Here is a 20,276-nt window from a genome sequence, read left to right on the forward strand (position 1 = left end):
CACTGCTCTAACTACCTCTGTGTCGTCAAGTATACTATCCATCTAGATTCTAAACCTGTGGTGCATTTTAGTTTTGCAGTTTGCTGACAGTGACCACCAGTATATATAGCAGTACGGTACGGAAGGCCACTGCTCTACCTACCTCTGTGTCGTTAAGTATACTATCCATCCATACCTGTGGTGCATTTCAGTTGTGCGCAGTATATATAGTAGTAGGCCATTGCTATTGATACTGGCATATAATTCCACACATTAAAAAATGGAGAACAAAAATGTGGAGGTTAAAATAGGGAAAGATCGAGATCCACTTCCACCTCGTGCTGAAGCTGCTGCCACTAGTCATGGCCGAGACGGTGAAATGCCATCAACGTCGTCTGCCAAGGCCGATGCCCAATGTCATAGTAGAGAGCATGTAAAATCCAAAAAACAAAAGTTCAGTAAAATGACCCAAAAATCAAAATTGAAAGCGTCTGATGAGAAGCGTAAACTTGCCAATATGCCATTTACGACACAGAGTGGCAAGGAACGGCTGAGGCCCTGGCCTATGTTCATGGCTAGTGGTTCAGATTCACATGAGGATGGAAGCACTCATCCTCTCGCCTACCTCTGTGTCGTCAAGTATACTATCCATCTAGATTCTATACCTGTGGTGCATTTTAGTTTTGCAGTTTGCTGACAGTGACCACCAGTATATATAGCAGTACGGTACGGAAGTCCACTGCTCTACCTACCTCTGTGTAGTCAAGTATACTATCAATCTAGATTCTATACCTGTGGTGCATTTTAGTTTTGCAGTTTGCTGACAGTGACCACCAGTATATATAGCAGTACGGTACGGAAGGCCCCTGCTCTACCTACCTCTGTGTCGTCAAGTATACTATCCATCTAGATTCTATACCTGTGGTGCATTTTAGTTTTGCAGTTTGCTGACAGTGACCACCAGTATATATAGCAGTACGGTACGGAAGGCCACTGCTCTACCTACCTCTGTGTCGTCAAGTATACTATCCATCTAGATTCTATAGCTGTGGTGCATTTTAGTTTTGCAGTTTGCTGACAGTGACCACCAGTATATATAGCAGTACGGTACGGAAGGCCACTGCTCTACCTACCTCTGTGTCGTCAAGTATACTATCCATCTAGATTCTATACCTGTGGTGCATTTTAGTTTTGCAGTTTGCTGACAGTGACCACCAGTATATATAGCAGTACGGTACGGAAGGCCACTGCTCTACCTACCTCTGTGTCGTCAAGTATACTATCCATCTAGATTCTATACCTGTGGTACATTTTAGTTTTGCAGTTTGCTGACAGTGACCACCAGTATATATAGCAGTACGGTACGGAAGGCCACTGCTCTACCTACCTCTGTGTCGTCAAGTATACTATCCATCTAGATTCTATACCTGTGGTGCATTTTAGTTTTGCAGTTTGCTGACAGTGACCACCAGTATATATAGCAGTACGGTACGGAAGGCCACTGCTCTACCTACCTCTGTGTCGTCAAGTATACTATCCATCTAGATTCTATACCTGTGGTGCATTTTAGTTTTGCAGTTTGCTGACAGTGACCACCAGTATATATAGCAGTACGGTACGGACGGCCACTGCTCTACCTACCTCTGTGTCGTCAAGTATACTATCCATCTAGATTCTATACCTGTGGTGCATTTTAGTTTTGCAGTTTGCTGACAGTGACCACCAGTATATATAGCAGTATGGTACGGAAGGCCACTGCTCTACCTACCTCTGTATAGTCAAGTATACTATCCATCTAGATTCTATACCTGTGGTGCATTTTAGTTTTGCAGTTTGCTGACAGTGACCACCAGTATATATAGCAGTACGGTACGGAAGGCCACTGCTTTACCTACCTCTGTGTCGTCAAGTATACTATCCATCTAGATTCTATACTGTGGTGCATTTTAGTTTTGCAGTTTGCTGACAGTGACCACCAGTATATATAGCAGTACAGTACGGAAGGCCACTGCTCTACCTACCTCTGTGTCGTCAAGTATACTATCCATCTAGATTCTATAGCTGTGGTGCATTTTAGTTTTGCAGTTTGCTGACAGTGACCACCAGTATATATAGCAGTACGGTACGGAAGGCCACTGCTCTACCTACCTCTGTGTTGTCAAGTATACTATCCATCTAGATTCTATACCTGTGGTGCATTTTAGTTTTGCAGTTTGCTGACAGTGACCACCAGTATATATAGCAGTACGGTACGGAAGGCCACTGCTCTACCTACCTCTGTGTCGTCAAGTATACTATCCATCTAGATTCTATACCTGTGGTGCATTTTAGTTTTGCAGTTTGCTGACAGTGACCACCAGTATATATAGCAGTACAGTACGGAAGGCCACTGCTCTACCTACCTCTGTGTCGTCAAGTATACTATCCATCTAGATTCTATACCTGTGGTGCATTTTAGTTTTGCAGTTTGCTGACAGTGACCACCAGTATATATAGCAGTACGGTACGGAAGGCCACTGCTCTACCTACCTCTGTGTCGTCAAGTATACTATCCATCTAGATTCTATACCTGTGGTGCATTTTAGTTTTGCAGTTTGCTGACAGTGACCACCAGTATATATAGCAGTACGGTACGGACGGCCACTGCTCTACCTACCTCTGTGTCGTCAAGTATACTATCCATCTAGATTCTATACCTGTGGTGCATTTTAGTTTTGCAGTTTGCTGACAGTGACCACCAGTATATATAGCAGTATGGTACGGAAGGCCACTGCTCTACCTACCCCTGTATAGTCAAGTATACTATCCATCTAGATTCTATACCTGTGGTGCATTTTAGTTTTGCAGTTTGCTGACAGTGACCACCAGTATATATAGCAGTACGGTACGGAAGGCCACTGCTCTACCTACCTCTGTGTCGTCAAGTATACTATCCATCTAGATTCTATACCTGTGGTGCATTTTAGTTTTGCAGTTTGGTGACAGTGACCACCAGTATATATAGCAGTACGGTACGGAAGGCCACTGCTCTACCTACCTCTGTGTTGTCAAGTATACTATCCATCTAGATTCTATACCTGTGGTGCATTTTAGTTTTGCAGTTTGCTGACAGTGACCACCAGTATATATAGCAGTACGGTACGGAAGGCCACTGCTCTACCTACCTCTGTGTCGTCAAGTATACTATCCATCTAGATTCTATACCTGTGGTGCATTTTAGTTTTGCAGTTTGCTGACAGTGACCACCAGTATATATAGCAGTACGGTACGGAAGGCCACTGCTCTACCTACCTCTGTGTCGTCAAGTCTACTATCCATCTAGATTTTATACCTGTGGTGCATTTTAGTTTTGCAGTTTGCTGACAGTGACCACCAGTATATATAGCAGTACGGTACGGAAGGCCACTGCTCTACCTACCTCTGTGTCGTCAAGTATACTATCCATCTAGATTCTATACCTGTGGTGCATTTTAGTTTTGCAGTTTGCTGACAGTGACCACCAGTATATATAGCAGTCCGGTATGGAAGGCCACTGCTCTACCTACCTCTGTGTCGTCAAGTATACTATCCATCCATACCTGTGGTGCATTTCAGTTGTGCGCAATATATATAGTAGTAGGCCATTGCTATTGATACTAGCATATAATTCCACACAATAAAAAATGGAGAACAAAAATGTGGAGGTTAAAATAGGGAAAGATCAAGATCCACTTCCACCTCGTGCTGAAGCTGCTGCCACTAGTCATGGCCGAGACGGTGAAATGCCATCAACGTCGTCTGCCAAGGCCGATGCCCAATGTCATAGTAGAGAGCATGTAAAATCCAAAAAACAAAAGTTCAGTAAAATGACCCAAAAATCAAAATTGAAAGCGTCTGATGAGAAGCGTAAACTTGCCAATATGCCATTTACGACACGGAGTGGCAAGGAACGGCTGAGGCCCTGGCCTATGTTCATGGCTAGTGGTTCAGATTCACATGAGGATGGAAGCACTCATCCTCTCGCCTACCTCTGTGTCGTCAAGTATACTATCCATCTAGATTCTATACCTGTGGTGCATTTTAGTTTTGCAGTTTGCTGACAGTGACCACCAGTATATATAGCAGTACGGTACGGAAGGCCACTGCTCTACCTACCTCTGTGTAGTCAAGTATACTATCAATCTAGATTCTATACATGTGGTGCATTTTAGTTTTGCAGTTTGCTGACAGTGACCACCAGTATATATAGCAGTACGGTACGGAAGGCCACTGCTCTACCTACCTCTGTGTCGTCAAGTATACTATCCATCTAGATTCTATACCTGTGGTGCATTTTAGTTTTGCAGTTTGCTGACAGTGACCACCAGTATATATAGCAGTACGGTACGGAAGGCCACTGCTCTACCAACCTCTGTGTCGTCAAGTATACTATCCATCTAGATTCTATAGCTGTGGTGCATTTTAGTTTTGCAGTTTGCTGACAGTGACCACCAGTATATATAGCAGTACGGTACGGAAGGCCACTGCTCTAACTACCTCTGTGTCGTCAAGTATACTATCCATCTAGATTCTATACCTGTGGTGCATTTTAGTTTTGCAGTTTGCTGACAGTGACCACCAGTATATATAGCAGTACGGTATGGAAGGCCACTGCTCTACCTACCTCTGTGTCGCCAAGTACACTATCCATCTAGATTCTATACCTGTGGTGCATTTTAGTTTTGCAGTTTGCTGACAGTGACCACCAGTATATATAGCAGTACGGTACGGAAGGCCACTTCTCTACCTACCTCTGTGTCGTCAAGTATACTATCCATCTAGATTCTATACCTGTGGTGCATTTTAGTTTTGCAGTTTGCTGACAGTGACCACCAGTATATATAGCAGTACGGTACGGACGGCCACTGCTCTACCTACCTCTGTGTCGTCAAGTATACTATCCATCTAGATTCTATACCTGTGGTGCATTTTAGTTTTGCAGTTTGTTGACAGTGACCACCAGTATATATAGCAGTACGGTACGGAAGGCCACTGCTCTACCTACCTCTGTGTCGTCAAGTATACTATCCATCTAGATTCTATACCTGTGGTGCATTTTAGTTTTGCAGTTTGCTGACAGTGACCACCAGTATATATAGCAGTACGGTACGGAAGGCCACTGCTCTACCTACCTCTGTGTCGTCAAGTATACTATCCATCCATACCTGTGGTGCATTTCAGTTGTGCGCAGTATACATAGTAGTAGGCCATTGCTATTGATACTGGCATATAATTCCACACATTAAAAAATGGAGAACAAAAATGTGGAGGTTAAAATAGGGAAAGATCAAGATCCACTTCCACCTCGTGCTGAAGCTGCTGCCACTAGTCATGGCCGAGACGGTGAAATGCCATCAACGTCGTCTGCCAAGGCCGATGCCCAATGTCATAGTAGAGAGCATGTAAAATCCCAAAAACAAAAGTTCAGTAAAATGACCCAAAAATCAAAATTGAAAGCGTCTGATGAGAAGCGTAAACTTGCCAATATGCCATTTACGACACGGAGTGGCATGGAACGGCTGAGGCCCTGGCCTATGTTCATGGCTAGTGGTTCAGATTCACATGAGGATGGAAGCACTCATCCTCTCGCCTACCTCTGTGTCGTCAAGTATACTATCCATCTAGATTCTATACCTGTGGTGCATTTTAGTTTTGCAGTTTGCTGACAGTGACCACCAGTATGTATAGCAGTACGGTACGGAAGGCCACTGCTCTACCTACCTCTGTGTAGTCAAGTATACTATCAATCTAGATTCTATACCTGTGGTGCATTTTAGTTTTGCAGTTTGCTGACAGTGACCACCAATATATATAGCAGTACGGTACGGAAGGCCACTGCTCTACCTACCTCTGTGTCGTCAAGTATACTATCCATCTAGATTCTATACCTGTGGTGCATTTTAGTTTTGCAGTTTGCTGACAGTGACCACCAGTATATATAGCAGTACGGTACGGTAGGCCACTGCTCTACCTACCTCTGTGTCGTCAAGTATACTATCCATCTAGATTCTATAGCTGTGGTGCATTTTAGTTTTGCAGTTTGCTGACAGTGACCACCAGTATATATAGCAGTACGGTACGGAAGGCCACTGCTCTAACTACCTCTGTGTCGTCAAATATACTATCCATCTAGATTCTATACCTGTGGTGCATTTTAGTTTTGCAGTTTGCTGACAGTGACCACCAGTATATATAGCAGTACGGTACGGAAGGCCACTGCTCTACCTACCTCTGTGTCGTCAAGTATACTATCCATCTAGATTCTATACCTGTGGTGCATTTTAGTTTTGCAGTTTGCTGACAGTGACCACCAGTATATATAGCAGTACGGTACGGAAGGCCACTGCTCTACCTACCTCTGTGTCGTCAAGTATACTATCCATCTAGATTCTATACCTGTGGTGCATTTTAGTTTTGCAGTTTGCTGACAGTGACCACCAGTATATATAGCAGTACGGTACGGAAGGCCACTGCTCTACCTACCTCTGTGTCGTCAAGTATACTATCCATCTAGATTCTATACCTGTGGTGCATTTTAGTTTTGCAGTTTGCTGACAGTGACCACCAGTATATATAGCAGTACGGTATGGACGGCCACTGCTCTACCTACCTCTGTGTCGTCAAGTATACTATCCATCTAGATTCTATACCTGTGGTGCATTTTAGTTTTGCAGTTTGCTGACAGTGACCACCAGTATATATAGCAGTATGGTACGGAAGGCCACTGCTCTACCTACCTCTGTGTAGTCAAGTATACTATCCATCTAGATTCTATACCTGTGGTGCATTTTAGTTTTGCAGTTTGCTGACAGTGACCACCAGTATATATAGCAGTACGGTACGGAAGGCCACTGCTCTACCTACCTCTGTGTCGTCAAGTATACTATCCATCTAGATTCTATACCTGTGGTGCATTTTAGTTTTGCAGTTTGGTGACAGTGACCACCAGTATATATAGCAGTACGGTACGGAAGGCCACTGCTCTACCTACCTCTGTGTTGTCAAGTATACTATCCATCTAGATTCTATACCTGTGGTGCATTTTAGTTTTGCAGTTTGCTGACAGTGACCACCAGTATATATAGCAGTACGGTACGGAAGGCCACTGCTCTACCTACCTCTGTGTCGTCAAGTATACTATCCATCTAGATTCTATACCTGTGGTGCATTTTTGTTTTGCAGTTTGCTGACAGTGACCACCAGTATATATAGCAGTACGGTACGGAAGGCCACTGCTCTACCTACCTCTGTGTCATCAAGTATACTATCCATCTAGATTCTATACCTGTCGTGCATTTTAGTTTTGCAGTTTGCTGACAGTGACCACCAGTATATATAGCAGTACGGTACGGAAGGCCACTGCTCTACCTACCTCTGTGTCGTCAAGTATACTATCCATCTAGATTTTATACCTGTGGTGCATTTTAGTTTTGCAGTTTGCTGACAGTGACCACCAGTATATATAGCAGTACGGTACGGAAGGCCACTGCTCTACCTACCTCTGTGTCGTCAAGTATACTATCCATCTAGATTCTATACCTGTGGTGCATTTTAGTTTTGCAGTTTGCTGACAGTGACCACCAGTATATATAGCAGTACGGTACGGAAGGCCACTGCTCTACCTACCTCTGTGTCGTCAATTATACTATCCATCCATACCTGTGGTGCATTTCAGTTGTGCGCAGTATATATAGTAGTAGGCCATTGCTATTGATACTGGCATATAATTCCACACATTAAAAAATGGAGAACAAAAATGTGGAGGTTAAAATAGGGAAAGATCAAGATCCACTTCCACCTCGTGCTGAAGCTGCTGCCACTAGTCATGTCCGAGATGGTGAAATGCCATCAACGTCGTCTGCCAAGACCGATGCCCAATGTCATAGTAGAGAGCATGTAAAATCCAAAAAACAAAAGTTCAGTAAAATGACCCAAAAATCAAAATTGAAAGCGTCTGATGAGAAGCGTAAACTTGCCAATATGCCATTTATGACACGGAGTGGCAAGGAACGGCTGAGGCCCTGGCCTATGTTCATGGCTAGTGGTTCAGATTCACATGAGGATGGAAGCACTCATCCTCTCGCTAGAAAAATGAGAAGACTTAAGCTGGCAATAGCACAGCAAAGAACTGTGCATTCTTCTAAATCACAAATCCCCAAGGAGAGTCCAATTGTGTCGGTTGCGATGCCTGACCTTCCCAACACTGGACGGGAAGAGCTTGCGCCTTCCACCATTTGCACGCCCCCTGCAAGTGCTGGAAGGAGCACCCGCAGTCCAGTTCCTGATAGTCAAATTGAAGATGTCACTGTTGAAGTACACCAGGATGAGGATATGGGTGTTGCTGGCGCTGGGGAGGAAATTGACAAGGAGGATTCTGATGGTGAGGTGGTTTGTTTAAGTCAGGCACCCGGGGAGACACCTGTTGTCCGTGGGACGAATATGGCCATTGACATGCCTGGTCAAAATACAAAAAAAATCACCTCTTCGGTGTGGAATTATTTCAACACAAATGCGGACAACAGGTGTCAAGCCGTGTGTTGCCTTTGTCAAGCTGTAATAAGTAGGGGTAAGGATGTTAACCACCTAGGAACATCCTCCCTTATACGTCACCTGGACCGCCTTCATCAGAAGTCAGTGACAAGTTCAAAAACTTTGGATGACAGCGGAAGCAGTCCACTGACCACTAAATCCCTTCCTCTTGTAACCAAGCTCCTGCAAACCACACCACCAACTCCCTCAGTGTCAATTTCCACCTTACACAGGAATGCCAATAGTCCTGCAAGCCATGTCACTGGCAAGTATGACGAGTCCTCTCCTGCCTGGGATTCCTCCGATGCATCCTTGAGTGTAACGCCTACTGCTGCTGGCGCTGCTGTTGTTGCTACTGGGAGTCGATCGTCATCCCAGAGGGGAAGTCGGAAGACCACTTGTACTACTTCCAGTAAGCAATTGACTGTCCAACAGTCCTTTGCGAGGAAGATGAAATATCACAGCAGTCATCCTGCTGCAAAGCGGATAACTCAGGTCTTGTCAGCCTGGGTGGTGAGAAACGTGTGTCCGGTATCCACCGTTAATTCACAGGCAACTAGAGACTTGATTGAGGTACTGTGTCCCCGGTACCAAATACCATCTAGGTTCCATTTCTCTAGGCAGGCGATACCGAAAATGTACACAGACGTCAGAAAAAGAGTCACCAGTGTCCTAAAAAATGCAGTTGTACCCAATGTCCACTTAACCACGGACATGTGGACAAGTGGAGCAGGGCAGACTCAGGACTATATGACTGTGACAGCCCACTGGGTAGATGTATTGCCTCCCGCAGCAAGAACAGCAGCGGCGGCACCAGTAGCAGCATCTCGCAAACGCCAACTCTTTCCTAGGCAGGCTACGCTTTGTATCACTGCTTTCCATAAGAGGCACACAGCTGACAACCTCTTACGGAAACTGAGGAACATCATCGCAGAATGGCTTACCCCAATTGGACTCTCCTGGGGATTTGTGACATCGGACAACGCCAGCAATATTGTGCGTGCACTACATCTGGGCAAATTCCAGCACGTCCCATGTTTGGCACATACATTGAATTTGGTAGTGCAGAATTATTTAAAAAACAACAGGGGCGTGCAAGAGATGCTGTCGGTGGCCCGAAGAATTGCGGGCCACTTTCGGCTTTCAGCCACCGCGTGCCGACGACTGGAGCACCAGCAAACAGTCCTGAACCTGCCTTGCCATCATCTGAAGCAAGAGGTGGTAACGAGGTGGAATTCAACCCTCTACATGCTTCAGAGGATGGAGGAGCAGCAAAAGGCCATTCAAGCCTATACATCTGCCCACGATATAGGCAAAGGAGGGGGAATGCACCTGACTCAAGCGCAGTGGAGAATGATTTCAACGTTGTGCAAGGTTCTGCAACCCTTTGAACTTGCCACACGTGAAGTCAGTTCAGACACTGCCAGCCTGAGTCAGGTCATTCCCCTCATCAGGCTTTTGCAGAAGAAGCTGGAGACATTGAAGGAGGAGCTAAAACAGACCGATTCCGCTAGGCATGTGGGACTTGTGGATGGAGCCCTTAATTCGCTTAACCAGGATTCACAGGTGGTCAATCTGTTGAAATCAGAGCACTACATTTTGGCCACCGTTCTCGATCCTAGGTTTAAAGCCTACGTTGTATCTCTCTTTCCGGCAGACACAAGTCTGCAGAGGTTCAAAGACCTGCTGGTGAGACACTTGTAAACTCAAGCGGAACGTGACCCGTCAACAGCTCTTCCTTCACATTCTCCCGCAACTGGTGCTGCGAGGAAAAGAAAGAAAGAATGGTGGAGGATTATATGAGTGACCGCATCCAAGTAGGCACGTCAGACAGTCCGTACGTATACTGGCAGGAAAAAGAGGCAATTTGGAGGCCCTTGCACAAACTGGCTTTATTCTACCTAAGTTGCCCTCCCTCCAGTGTGTACTCCGAAAGAGTGTTTAGTGCAGCCGCTCACCTTGTCAGCAGTCGGCGTACGAGGTTACTTCCAGAAAATGTGGAGAAGATGATGTTCATCAAAATGAATTATAATCAATTCCTCCGTGGAGACATTCACCAGCAGCAATTGCCTCCAGAAAGTACACAGGGATCTGAGATGGTGGATTCCAGTGGGGACGAATTAATAATCTGTGAGGAGGGGGATGTACACAGTGGAAGGGGCGAGGAATTGGAGGATGATGATGAGGTGGACATCTTGCCTCTGTAGAGCCTGTTTGTGCAAGGAGAGATTGATTGCTTCTTTTTTGGTGGGGGCCCAAACCAACCAGTCATTTCAGTCACAGTCGTGTGGCAGACCCTGTCGCTGAAATAATGGGTTCGTTAAAGTGTGCATGTCCTGTTTATACAACATAAGGGTGGGTGGGAGGGCCCAAGGACAATTCCATCTTGCACCTCTTTTTTCTTTCATTTTTCTTTGCATCATGTGCTGTTTGGGGACTATTTTTTTAAGTGCCATCCTGTCTGACACTGCAGTGCCACTCCTAGATGGGCCAGGTGTCTGTGTCGGCCACTTGTGTCGCTTAGCTTAGTCACACAGCGACCTTGGTGCTCCTCTTTTTTTCTTTGCATCATGTGCTGTTTGGGGACAATTTTTTTTAAGTGCCATCCTGCCTGACACTGCAGTGCCACTCCTAGATGGGCCAGGTGTTTGTGTCGGCCACTTGTGTCGCTTAGCTTAGTCACACAGCGACCTTGGTGCGCCTCTTTTTTTCTTTGCATCATGTGCTGTTTGGGGACTATTTTTTTGAAGTGCCATCCTGCCTGACACTGCAGTGCCACTCCTAGATGGGCCAGGTGTTTGTGTCGGCCACTTGTGTCGCTTAGCTTAGCCATCCAGCGACCTCGGTGCAAATTTTAGGACTAAAAATAATATTGTGAGGTGTGAGGTGTTCAGAATAGACTGAAAATGAGTGGAAATTATGGTTATTGAGGTTAATAATACTATGGGATCAAAATGACCCCCAAATTCTATGATTTAAGCTGTTTTTGAGGTTTTTTTTAAAAAAAACACCCGAATCCAAAACACACCCGAATCCGACAAAAAAATTTCAGGGAGGTTTTGGCAAAACGCGTCCGAATCCAAAACATGGCCGCGGAACCGAATCCAAAACCAAAACACAAAACCCGAAAAATTTCCGGTTCACATCTCTACACACCAAGAGCCTGTATGGGTGATAGAGCTACGTGACAGTATGCATCTGATTAACCGTAGATTAGATAAGTCTGAATCTAAGGCTGCATGTTGGAGAAAATCTGTGGAAGATGTGATTTTTCAGGATGCTGTTATTCCTTATGCGGGGGGCCCCTCTGGGTCACATAAGAGACCATTTACAAATGTTGTAAACACTGATAAATGCTCTGTTTGAAGGGATGTGGGTGAATCCTGATAAAAAATTTCGTATTCCCAAAAGGATTCACATAGCTTATCCTTTCCCGGTTGAAGACAGGAAAAAATGGGAGTCACCCCCTGTGTTAGACAGTGCACTTTCAAGGTTGACAAAGAAGGTAATTCTCCCCGCTCCTGGCACGGCTTCTCTTAAAGAGCCGGCAGACCGCAAAATGGAAACAATATTGAAATCCATTTATGTTACCAATGGTACACTGCTCAGGCCCACTATTGCCTGCGCATGGGTGAGTTCGCTATTGAAAAATGGTCAGAAAGCGTGTCATCAGAAATTGACACGATTGATAAAGATGAGATACTCCTTAAGTTAGGGAATATCAAGGATGCAGCCGCCTACATGCTGGAAGCAATGAAGGATATTTGGACTCTTGAGTTCACAAGCCGCTACCATGGCAGTATCAGCTAGAAGAGCATTGTGGGTTCATCAATGGAATGGTGATGCTGACTCTTAGAAGACTATGGAGTCTCTGCCGTTTAACGGTAGTGTCTTGTTTGGTGACGGCCTCACTGACCTGGTATCTACGGCTACCGCGGGTAAGTCATCGTTCCTACCTTATGTTCCTGCACAACAAAAGAAAACGCCCCACTATCAGATGCAGTCCTTTCGGACCAATAAATACAAAAAAGGACGAGGGTCTTCCTTCCTTGCTACGAAGGAAGAGGAAGGGGAAAAAGGTCACAGGCTGTGGCAAGTTCCCAAGAGCAGAAGTCCTCCCCGGATTCTGCCAAATCCACCGCATGACGCTGGGGCTCCTCTGCGGGAGTCCGCACCGGTGGGGGCATGTCTCCAACTCTTCAGTCAGGTCTGGGTTCGCTCGTCCCTGGATCCTTGGATATTAGAAATAGTAGACCAAGGGTACAAATTAGAGTTTCAAGACGTGCCCCCTCACCGATTTTTCAAATCGGCCTTACCAACTTCTCTTCCAGAAAGGGAGGTAGTATGCGCTGCAATACAAAAGTTGTGTCAAAATCAAGTCTTTGTCACAGTTCCCCCGTCACAACAGGGAGAAGGCTTTTATTCGAGCCTGTTCGTGGTCCCGAAGCCGGATGGCTCAGTCAGACCGATTCTGAGCCTAAAATCCCTTAATTTCTATCTAAAAAAATTCAAATTCAAGATGGAATCTCTCCGAGCAGTGATCTCCAGTCTGGAGGAAGGGTATGGTGTCGGTCGACATAAAGGATGCCTACCTACACGTCCCCATATATCCTCCGCATCAGGCTTATCTGAGGTTTGCTGTTCAGGATTGTCATTGCCAATTTCAGACGTTGCCGTTTGGTCTTTCCACGGGTCCGAGGATTTTCACCAAGGTTATGGCGGAAATGATGGTTCTCCTGCGTAAGCAGGGAATCACAATGATCCCGTACTTGGACGATCTCCTGATAAAGGCGAGATCCAAGGAGCAATTACTGAAAAACGTTACGCTCTTCCTGACAATTCTGCAACAACATGGTTGGCTCCTGAACTTGCCAAAATCACAGTTGGTTCCGACAACGCGGCTGTCGTTCTTGGGTATGATTCTGGATACAGAATTACAGAGAGTTTTTCTTCCAGTGGAAAAGGCTCTGGAAATACAGAACATGGTCAAATAGATTCTGAAACCGGCAAGAGTGTCGATTCTTCAATGCACTCGGTTGCTGGGGAAGATGGTGGCGGCCTACGAGGCCATTCAGTTTGGCAGGTTCCATGCCAGAGTGTTTCAGTGGGACCTGTTGGACAAGTGGTCCGGGTCTCACCTGTACATGCACCGGAAAATAATCCTATCTTCCAGGACCAGAATCTCTCTCTTGTGGTGGCTGCACAGTTCTCACCTCCTAGAGGGACGCAGGTTCGGGATTCAGGATTGGATCCTGGTGACCACAGATGCAAGTCTCTGAGGCTTGGGAGCAGTCACACAGGGGAAAAATTTCCAGGGAAAATGGTCAAGCCAGGAAGCTTGTCTGCACATAAACATTCTGGAATTAAGGGCCTTCGGCAAGCGGAACATCTTCTTCGCGGAATGCCCGTCTTGATTCAGTCAGACAACATAACAGCAGTGGCGTACATAAACCGCCAGGGCGGAACAAAGAGCAGAGCAGCGATGGCGGAGGCCACAAAAGTTCTAACTCAATCTGCAAATGTTATATCTGCCACACCTGCAGTGCACAGGGTTTTGCCCAATTGCTAACAAACTTGCTGCTGCGATCAACTCAGAATTACCCCCTTAGTCCGTAGAGGATGCTGGGCGCCCGTCCCAGTGTGGGCTGTATCTGCAGTTATTGGTTATGGTTACACACATGTTGTGTTGAGTTCAGTCAGTCTGTGGCTGATGTTAGTCATGCCGTTGCATGCGTTGTTGTTGAATGCCATGTTGTACGGCGTGTTTGAGGTGTGAGCTGGTATGTATCTCACCTTAGTTTTAAAATTTAAATAAATCCTTTTCCTCGAAACGTCCGTCTCCCTGGGCACAGTTCCTATAACTGGAGTCTGAAGGAGGGGCATAGAGGGAGGAGCCAGTTCACACCCCTTTTAAAGTCTTAAAGTGCCCATGTCTCCTGCGGTTCCCGTCAATACCCCATGGTTCTTGAAGCATCCCCAGCATCCTCTACGGACTAAGAGAAAAGGATTTACCGGTAGGTATTAAAATCCTATTTTCGGCTCGTACCATGTGCTATAATGTGAATTTCGGCTTGTACCGTGTGCTATAATATGAATTTCAGCTCGTACTGTGTGCTATAAGGTGAAAGGGGCACCAGTACTAGATAGTATAAGGGGTTCTACTACACTAGACATGCCCTCTTTTGGGTGACCACGCCCCCTTTTCTGGAGCGCGCGCGCGCCTTCGGCGAGCGCATAATTGCATCCTTGACTTTTCCATACCCCCACTTCAAAATATCCACTTCGACCACTATATTTATATATATATGGGTTTGGTATGAAATTCCAGTGTTCGGGATGCCGGCGGTCACATGACCAACAGTGGTATCCCAACATTGAAGATACCGACAGTGGGGGTGGGGTAAGTATATTTACCCTCCCCTACCATAACCCTCTAGGGGTGGTTGAAAGGGCTTACCCTTGGGGGGGTGTTGACTAGAACTAACCTCCCCCCTAAGTGCCTAACCCTACCATTCCCCCGCCCCGCACCCCCCAGTGCCTAACCCTATATATATATACATATATAGTTATACAGTATGTATATATATATATATATATATATATATATATTATATATATAAGCAAAGGATTCAGGCGGCACTCACGGACTCACTCACAAAGGACCTGGGACCCCCAAGTCTGCTTACAACGTTTCGGATTTATTATCCTTCGTCAGGTAACAAAATACAAGTTATAAAAGCTTACCTTTATACCAAAGTGCAAAAGCGTGAGAATGTGATCGGTGCACGGCTTTCCGCTGACGTCATCACAATTGTGAGTGCCGCCTGAATCCTTTGCTTATCCATTTAACAAGAGGAGGGCACCCGGCGTTTTTGCTTTTGCTGTGTGAGTGGAGTGCCGGACATCGCATGACATATATATATATATATATATATATATTGCTTAAGTACCATATATATGTTACCCACCCAACCTCCCTCTCTGGTGCCCCTGACCACGTGTGCAGAGCTATATGTTCTGCCCGTGTTTCTGTGTTTACTCCGGGAGCCTCAACTACCGCCAACACTACAACGCCCGGTAGGTTAATTAGCTGCTGACAAAACTGAACTCTAACATTTTGAACATGATGGTATAAGGGCGTGCCTGATGGTATAACTGTGTGCCTGATGGTATAACTGTGTTCCTGATGTTATAACGGTGTGCCTGATGGTATAATGACGTGCCTGATGGTATAACGGTGTGCCTGATGGTATAACGGTGTGCCTGATGGTATAATGACGTGCCTGATGGTATAATGACGTGCCTGATGGTATAATGACGTGCCTGATGGTATAACGGTTTGCCTGATGGTATAATGACGTGCCTGATGGTATAATGACGTGTCTGATGGTATAACGGTGTGCCTGATGGTATAATGACGTGCCTGATGGTATAACGGTGTGCCTGATGGTATAATGACGTGTCTGATGGTATAATGATGTGTCTGATGGTATAATGACGTGACTGATGTTATAATGACGTGCCTGATGGTATAACGGTGTGCCTGATGGTATAATGACGTGTCTGATGGTATAATGACATGCCTGATGGTATAATGACGTGCGTGCCTGATGGTATAATGACATGCCTGATGGTATAATGATTAGAGATGAGCGCCTGAAATTTTTCGGGTTTTGTGTTTTGGTTTTGGGTTCGGTTCCGCGGCCGTGTTTTGGGTTCGAACGCGTTTTGGCAAAACCTCACCGAATTATTTTTGTCGGATTCGGGTGTGTTTTGGATTCGGGTGTTTTTTTCCAAAAACACTAAAAAACAGCTTAAATCATAGAATTTGGGGGTCATTTTGATCCCAAAGTATTATTAACCTCAAAAACCATAATTTACACTCATTTTCAGTCTATTCTGAATACCTCACACCTCACAATATTATTTTTAGTCCTAAAATTTGCACCGAGGTCGCTGTGTGAGTAAGATAAGCGACCCTAGTGGCCGACACAAACACCGGGCCCATCTAGGAGTGGCACTGCAGTGTCACGCAGGATGTCCCTTCCAAAAATCCCTCCCCAAACAGCACATGACGCAAAGAAAAAAAGAGGCGCAATGAGGTAGCTGTGTGAGTAAGATTAGCGACCCTAGTGGCCGACACAAACACCGGGCCCATCTAGGAGTGGCACTGCAGTGTCACGCAGGATGGCCCTTCCAAAAAACCCTCCCCAAACAGCACATGACGCAAAGAAAAAAAGAGGCGCAATGAGGTAGCTGTGTGAGTAAGATTAGCGACCCTAGTGGCCGACACAAACACCGGGCCCATCTAGGAGTGGCACTGCAGTGTCACGCAGGATGGCCCTTCCAAAAAACCCTCCCCAAACAGCACATGACGCAAAGAAAAAAAGAGGCGCAATGAGGTAGCTGACTGTGTGAGTAAGATTAGCGACCCTAGTGGCCGACACAAACACCGGGCCCATCTAGGAGTGGCACTGCAGTGTCACGCAGGATGTCCCTTCCAAAAAACCCTCCCCAAACAGCACATGACGCAAAGAAAAAAAGAGGCGCAATGAGGTAGCTGTGTGAGTAAGATTAGCGACCCTAGTGGCCGACACAAACACCGGGCCCATCTAGGAGTGGCACTGCAGTGTCACGCAGGATGTCCCTTCCAAAAAACCCTCCCCAATCAGCACATGATGCAAAGAAAAAGAAAAGAAAAAAGAGGTGCAAGATGGAATTATCCTTGGGCCCTCCCACCCACCCTTATGTTGTATAAACAAAACAGGACATGCACACTTTAACCAACCCATCATTTCAGTGACAGGGTCTGCCACACGACTGTGACTGATATGACGGGTTGGTTTGGACCCCCCCCAAAAAAGAAGCAATTAATCTCTCCTTGCACAAACTGGCTCTACAGAGGCAAGATGTCCACCTCATCTTCACCCTCCGATATATCACCGTGTACATCCCCCTCCTCACAGATTATCAATTCGTCCCCACTGGAATCCACCATCTCAGCTCCCTGTGTACTTTGTGGAGGCAATTGCTGCTGGTCAATGTCTCCGCGGAGGAATTGATTATAATTCATTTTAATGAACATCATCTTCTCCACATTTTCTGGATGTAACCTCGTACGCCGATTGCTGACAAGGTGAGCGGCGGCACTAAACACTCTTTCGGAGTACACACTTGTGGGAGGGCAACTTAGGTAGAATAAAGCCAGTTTGTGCAAGGGCCTCCAAATTGCCTCTTTTTCCTGCCAGTATAAGTACGGACTGTGTGACGTGCCTACTTGGATGCGGTCACTCATATAATCCTCCACCATTCTATCAATGTTGAGAGAATCATATGCAGTGACAGTAGACGACATGTCCGTAATCGTTGGCAGGTCCTTCAGTCCGGACCAGATGTCAGCATCAGCAGTCGCTCCAGACTGCCCTGCATCACCGCCAGCGGGTGGGCTCGGAATTCTGAGCCTTTTCCTCGCACCCCCAGTTGCGGGAGAATGTGAAGGAGGAGATGTTGACAGGTCGCGTTCCGCTTGACTTGACAATTTTGTCACCAGCAGGTCTTTCAACCCCAGCAGACCTGTGTCTGCCGGAAAGAGAGATCCAAGGTAGGCTTTAAATCTAGGATCGAGCACGGTGGCCAAAATGTAGTGCTCTGATTTCAACAGATTGACCACCCGTGAATCCTTGTTAAGCGAATTAAGGGCTGCATCCACAAGTCCCACATGCCTAGCGGAATCGCTCCGTGTTAGCTCCTTCTTCAATGCCTCCAGCTTCTTCTGCAAAAGCCTGATGAGGGGAATGACCTGACTCAGGCTGGCAGTGTCTGAACTGACTTCACGTGTGGCAAGTTCAAAGGGCATCAGAACCTTGCACAACGTTGAAATCATTCTCCACTGCACTTGAGACAGGTGCATTCCATCTCCTATATCGTGCTCAATTGTATAGGCTTGAATGGCCTTTTGCTGCTCCTCCAACCTCTGAAGCATATAGAGGGTTGAATTCCACCTCGTTACCACTTCTTGCTTCAGATGATGGCAGGGCAGGTTCAGTAGTTTTTGGTGGTGCTCCAGTCTTCTGTACGTGGTGCCTGTACGCCGAAAGTGTCCCGCAATTTTTCTGGCCACCGACAGCATCTCTTGCACGCCCCTGTCGTTTTTTAAAAAATTCTGCACCACCAAATTCAAGGTATGTGCAAAACATGGGACGTGCTGGAATTTGCCCATATTTAATGCACACACAATATTGCTGGCGTTGTCCGATGCCACAAATCCACAGGAGAGTCCAATTGGGGTAAGCCATTCCGCGATGATCTTCCTCAGTTGCCGTAAGAGGTTTTCAGCTGTGTGCGTATTCTGGAAAGCGGTGATACAAAGCGTAGCCTGCCTAGGAAAGAGTTGGCGTTTGCGAGATGCTGCTACTGGTGCCGCCGCTGCTGTTCTTGCGGCGGGAGTCCATACATCTACCCAGTGGGCTGTCACAGTCATATAGTCCTGACCCTGCCCTGCTCCACTTGTCCACATGTCCGTGGTTAAGTGGACATTGGGTACAACTGCATTTTTTAGGACACTGGTGAGTCTTTTTCTGACGTCCGTGTACATTCTCGGTATCGCCTGCCTAGAGAAGTGGAACCTAGATGGTATTTGGTAACGGGGGCACACTGCCTCAATAAATTGTCTAGTTCCCTGTGAACTAACGGCGGATACCGGACGCACGTCTAACACCAACATAGTTGTCAAGGACTCAGTTATCCGCTTTGCAGTAGGATGACTGCTGTGATATTTCATCTTCCTCGCAAAGGACTGTTGAACAGTCAATTGCTTACTGGAAGTAGTACAAGTGGGCTTACGACTTCCCCTCTGGGATGACCATCGACTCCCAGCGGCAACAACAGCAGCGCCAGCAGCAGTAGGCGTTACACGCAAGGATGCATCGGAGGAATCCCAGGCAGGAGAGGACTCGTCAGACTTGCCAGTGACATGGCCTGCAGGACTATTGGCATTCCTGGGGAAGGAGGAAATTGACACTGAGGGAGTTGGTGGTGTGGTTTGCGTGAGCTTGGTTACAAGAGGAAGGGATTTACTGGTCAGTGGACTGCTTCCGCTGTCACCCAAAGTTTTTGAACTTGTCACTGACTTATTATGAATGCGCTGCAGGTGACGTATAAGGGAGGATGTTCCGAGGTGGTTAACGTCCTTACCCCTACTTATTACAGCTTGACAAAGGGAACACACGGCTTGACACCTGTTGTCCGCATTTCTGGTGAAATACCTCCACACCGAAGAGCTGATTTTTTTGGTATTTTCACCTGGCATGTCAACGGCCATATTCCTCCCACGGACAACAGGTGTCTCCCCGGGTGCCTGACTTAAACAAACCACCTCACCATCAGAATCCTTCTGGTCAATTTCCTCCCCAGCGCCAGCAACACCCATATCCTCCTCATCCTGGTGTACTTCAACACTGACATCTTCAATCTGACTATCAGGAACTGGACTGCGGGTGCTCCTTCCAGCACTTGCAGGGGGCATGCAAATAGTGGAAGGCGCATGCTCTTCACGTCCAGTGTTGGGAAGGTCAGGCATCGCAACCGACACAATTGGACTCTCCTTGTGGATTTGGGATTTCAAAGAACGCACAGTTCTTTGCGGTGCTTTTGCCAGCTTGAGTCTTTTCAGTTTTCTAGCGAGAGGCTGAGTGCTTCCATCCTCATGTGAAGCTGAACCACTAGCCATGAACATAGGCCAGGGCCTCAGC

Source organism: Pseudophryne corroboree, chromosome 5 (assembly GCF_028390025.1).
Source record: "Pseudophryne corroboree isolate aPseCor3 chromosome 5, aPseCor3.hap2, whole genome shotgun sequence".
Lineage (NCBI taxonomy): Eukaryota > Metazoa > Chordata > Amphibia > Anura > Myobatrachidae > Pseudophryne > Pseudophryne corroboree.